Consider the following 5,413-nt stretch of genomic DNA (forward strand, 5'->3'; position numbering starts at 1 on the left):
CATACCTGTCGTGTCTTTCTTCCACAGGAAAACCGCAGTGGGGCTTCTTCAGCTATCACGAGCGCTGGCTGGGCCAGAGCTCGAAGGAACGGAAAGCCCACCCTGACCTGAGCAAGCCCTAGGTCGGGGAGTTGCCGCTTGGTCCCCATGGGCTCTAGAAGGATTTTAGTACAAAATCATCCAGGTTTAATATCTGTAGAAAAAGACCTTGGGAATGCAGGGGTCATGGGTACAGCACAAAGAGGATCAAGGAACACCAAAGGGGCTATCCAGCGTATTAAGGGGAAGCATAGGCACCGACTCCGTGGGTGCTCTGGGGCTGGAGCACCCACGGGGAAAAATTGGTGGGTGCTCTGCCAAATTCACGCGGCAAGCGCTGGGAGAGAGGAGGAGGAATGCAGCGTGCTCGGGGAAGAGGCAGGGCCGGGGCGGGGATTTGGGGAAGGGCCCAACAGGGGCAGGGAGGGGGCGGAGTTGGGTGTGTGTGTGTGTGTGTGTGTGTGTGTGTGTGTGTGTGCACCCACCAGCCACAACAAAAGTTGCCGCCTGTGAGGGAAGTCAAGTCCCATTGCCAGGAGTTGTGGTAGTTTTCCTCTGCACACGCCTCTATCTCCTCCAGGGCATCACAGCCCTGGCTTCGTATGCCACTCCGGTGGTGAGGAGAAGGTTTTCCATTTCCCAAACATCTGTGTTGCCTCTTCCTGACCAGGGGTTGTGCAGCCTAAAGATATTCTTCAATGGAACAGGCATTGCCAATTGAAAATGGCTTTGTCTTACTCGGATCAGGGTCTGGCCCTGGGACACTATTAATCTACTAAAGATGCACTTTCAGATGTTCTTTACAACACACACAGGTCTCTGTGGGGCAGTGAAGGCCCCGTTGTTCCTTGGGGTGGACCCCTACTCTATTGGAAGCAGAGTGCTTACAAGTATTCATTAATGGATTCCACTAACCATTTACCAGCCTCCTTTGTCTGGAAGACAGGAACTTCCCAAACAAAGGGGAATAGGGGATGCTATAGGTCCTGAAGTGAACCACTTCACGAGGGGATCTGACCAGAATACAGCCTAGGCTGGCATAGCTGCAACCATCAATGTTGGGGTAGAAATAAGCCACTTTCATGCTCTGTAAGGCAGCTATGTAAGGTAACGCCCTTTCTGAAGGGGAGGGGAGGCTCAGCCATGAAAAATAATCCCCCATTTCCCCAGAATCAAGGCTTTCCTTTCTCTGGTACTAGGGTGGACCCATTGCCCTAAAATGAAAAGCAAATGCTCACTCATTTTCAGGTGCAATTCAGAGTCACACGAGCCAGATGTTGTTTGCACCAGTCACACGCTCAGTTGCTCATTTTCCATGTTTTAGGACTCTGCCCACTCTGTTCTGGCTAGCTAGCTGGCAGAGGGAAAGCAATGCCTCTGCACGAGTGGAGCCTTCGATGAAAAGGGCATGAAATAAGACAGGTTCCACTGACGCACAAAACCAGCGGCTCAAAAAGGAGTGCCACCTCCTGGCCTTAAGTAGGTGTGTTATGGGTTGCAGACCCAGCCCCTCCCCCCTCGACAAAATTAAAATCAAGCTGGGTTGCTAAGAGATGCACTTTAAGCATTATCTTATCAAAGATGCAGTGCCACTTTCATCACAGCCTGGCCTCCAATTTGCAGCTATTTTCTTTCTTTTCCCAAACCTCCTGTAGCTGAGACACTTCCCTCTAATCCCTATCGCCAAACTCATGGTCAGCAGCTTTTAGTCACCTACTGATGTGATGGCCCTTAATGCCGATCGACAGCTGTTAACAGCCAGAGGGTATGTGTTGCGTGACACAGGGTACCCTCGGCCCAAGGAACAGAGCTGCACAGAGAATCATACCCAGGTGTTCTGCATGACCAAGCATTCCATGAACACAAGCTGTCTAACATACCTCCCACCCCTTCTCCATCACCCACACGTGGGGCCAATCCCTTCACTTAGACCATACTGGAATAACCAGAGCTGTTATCTCGCTAAGTGAGTCACTGGGACACAAGGTTCCAGTGACTAACTGCCAGCTGCTCTGTCACTGTGGCCATGTGACTTGCAAGCCAGGAGACTGAAGTGAACCAGAAAAAAAAACAAAAAACGTACTCTACAGGTGCAGCAGTGCATCCCTCTGTCATCAACGGACAAGTCGGGCTCAGGGTCCAATCCTCTCACTAGTACCGCTCAGAAGTAGCCCCAGTTATGATCACTCAGGTGACTTATCTTTCTTAGCCATTTCTAGAGCACTGCTCTTTGTAACACCTACACACTGCGTAAGTAAGGCAAGCAGGATCGGTGGCATAGACTTTAAGGTCAGAAGGAACCATCATGATCATCGAGTCTGACCTCTCGCACATCACAGGTCCCAGAACCTGACATCTATTCCTGTAATAGACCCATCACCTCTGGCTGAGTTACTGAAGTCCTCAAATAATGATTTAAAGACATCAAGTTACAGATAATCCACCAGGCTGCAGAGGAAGGCGAAAACCCCTCCAGGGTCTCTGTCCAGGGCCGGCTCTAGGATTTTTGCCGCCCCAAGCAAAAACAATTTTGGCCACTCTCCCCCAACCCGTTTTTTTCGTACCCCACCCCCAGCCCCACCTCAACTCCGCCCCTTCCCCAAATCCCCAGCCCTGCCACCAACCCCCAGGCTCTCAAGCCTAGGAGGGAGGGAGAGGGAGAAGCAGCGCGTGCGCCGCGGCCACTCGGGGTCTCCCCCTCCCTCCCAGGCTCTCAAACCTGGGAGGGAGGGGAGCAGCAGCGCGCGAATCAGCTGTTTCGCGCGCCGCGTCCGCTCGGGATCTCCCCCTCCCTCCCGGGTTTGAGAGCCTGGGAGGGAGGGCAAGCAGCGGTGCGCGAGCGGCAGCAGCGGAGGTGAGTTAGGGCGGCCGGGGCACATTTTTAGGGGCAGCATGGCCAGCACCAGAATGCCGCCCCTAAAAATGTGCCGCCCCAAGCACCAGCTTGTTTTGCTGGTGCCTAGAGCCGGCCCTGTCTCTGTCAATCTGCCCGGGGGGAAATTCCCTCCTTACCCGAAATATGGTGATCAGTTAGCCCCTGAACATGTGGGAAAGACCCAGCAGCCAGACACCTGAGAAAGAATTCTCTGTAGTAACTCAGAGCCCTCCCCCTCCACCGTCCCATCACTGGCCATTGGAGATATTTGCTAATAGCAGTCGGAAATCAGCTACATGCCCTTGTAGGCAGGCTCGTCATACCATCCCCTCCATAAACTTTTCAATCTCAGTCTTGAAGCCATTTAGTTTTTTTCCCCCTACTACTCCCCTTGGAAGGCTGTTCCAGAACTTCACTGCTCTGAAGGTTAGAAACCTTCATCTAATTTCAAGCCTAAATTTATTAATGACCAGTTTATATCCATCTATGTATGTGCTTATGGGGGCCTCCATCACCATGGTAGCCGAGCACCTCACAAGTATTTTAAATGAACATCATGTCTCTCTTCTTACCAGCCTGGAAATAAATTTGGGCCTTAAAGTCACGTGGCAAACTTCTATTGTCAGTGAAATTCAGAGTAACTCCACCTATTTAATGACAGGTTTCAGAGTAGCAGCCGTGTTAGTCTGTATCCGTAAAAAGAACAGGAGTACTTGTGGCACCTTAGAGACTAACAAATTTATTAGAGCATAGGCTTTCGTGGACTACAGCCCACTTCTTCGGATGTAGGTTGAGTCACTCTGGGTTTATATACAGTAGGGTTACCATACGTCCGGATTTTCCCGGACATGTCCGGCTTTTGGGGGTTCAAATCCCCGTCCGGGGGGAAATCCCCAAAAGCCGGGCATGTCCGGGAAAATCGGGAGGGAGGGATGGAGGGCTCGGGCGGGGCCTCTTTGGCCGGGCCGGTGCGGGGCCGGGCCGGGGTCGCGGGGCCGGGGGCATGGTGCCGGGCCAGGCGCGGGGCCGGGCGGGGAGCCGGGGGCGCGGTGCCGGGCCGGGAGCCGGGCGGTGCGCCGGGCCGCGGGCCGGGGTAGCGGGGGGGTGCGCGGGGCCGCGAGCCGGGCCGGGGTAGCGGGGGGGGTGCGCGGGGCCGCGAGCCGGGCCGGGGTAGCGGGGGGGGGGTGCGCCGGGCCGCGGGGCCGGGCGGGGAGCCGGTCCGGGGTAGCGGGGGGGGTGCGCGGGGCCGCGAGCCGGTCCGGGGTAGCGGGGGGGTGCGCCGGGCCGCGGGGCCGGGCGGGGAGCCGGTCCGGGGTAGCGGGGGGGTGCGCCGGGCCGTGGGGCTGGGCGGGGAGCCGGGGGTGCGCGGGGCCGCGGGCCGGTCCGGGGTCGCGGGGCCGGGCCGCCGGGGGGTGCGCTGGGCCGCGGGGCCGGGAGCCGGGCCGGGATAGCGGGGGGGGTGCGCTGGGCCGCCGGGGGCCGGCAGTGCTGGGCGGGCTGGGGGTGGTCGGCCAGGGCTGGCACCCCAGGGCCCGAGCCGACCCAGGCTGGCACTGCCGGGGGGCCAGCCCGGGCCGCGCCTGCTCCCCCCACACCCCCCCTTACCAGCTTCAGGCTTCCCGCGAATTTAATATTCGCGGGAAGCAGGGGAGGGGGCGGAGACTTTGGGGAGGGGGCGGAGTTGGGGAGGGGGCATGGGCGGGGCTGGGGGCGGGGCCGAGGCCCCGTGGAGTGTCCTCCATTTGGAGGCACAAAATATGGTAACCCTAATATACAGGGTTGCTAACTCTCATGATATGTGTGTTTCTTAAAGCCCCAACACCTGGAGTCACATGACTGTGCAAGGATCTCAGTTTTCCTATTGTAATAAAGTTAACTTCTAGCTCTCACAGTTGCGGAAAAATGCTTGATGACCCAAAAGCACCCGAAAGGTTAAAAAAACCTCAGACGATAAATAAAAAAGAATCTAAATAATTATTTTACAGTTCTGATGTGGAGGAGGGGATTTGCCTAATGATTTCTGACTGCTTTGGGTGGGGGAATCCTGAATAACTGAGATCAGAAACTGGCTCGAATTCTGTACAAGTTGTATTGGGAAATATTTGTTATCCTATTTAGACTGTGAGCTTGCCAGGACAGGGACCACATCTAGGGTGACCAGATGTCCCGATTTTATAGGGACAGTCCCGATTTTTGGGTCTTTTTCTTATATAGGCTCCTATTACCCCCCACCCCCATCCCGATTTTTCAAATTTGCTGTCTGGTCACCCTAACCACATCTCACCTTCTTACTGGTTTGTAAAGCGACTAGCAATTGGGCTCAGTGTAGGTAAAAGACTACAATCCCCCGGCCCCAGGGCACATCCACTTTCTTCCACTGGCTCAGGCACACAGAGAGGCTGGCAAGCCCATAAGCAAGATGGCTGCAGGTGCCTCCAGCTGGAAGTCACGTGAGTGTTCCTCCCAGTCAGCTGGGCCCTGGCTCAGCTGACTGCCTCT

The sequence above is a fragment of the Malaclemys terrapin genome, chromosome 18 (genome assembly GCF_027887155.1).
Source record: "Malaclemys terrapin pileata isolate rMalTer1 chromosome 18, rMalTer1.hap1, whole genome shotgun sequence".
Taxonomy (NCBI): Eukaryota; Metazoa; Chordata; order Testudines; family Emydidae; genus Malaclemys; species Malaclemys terrapin.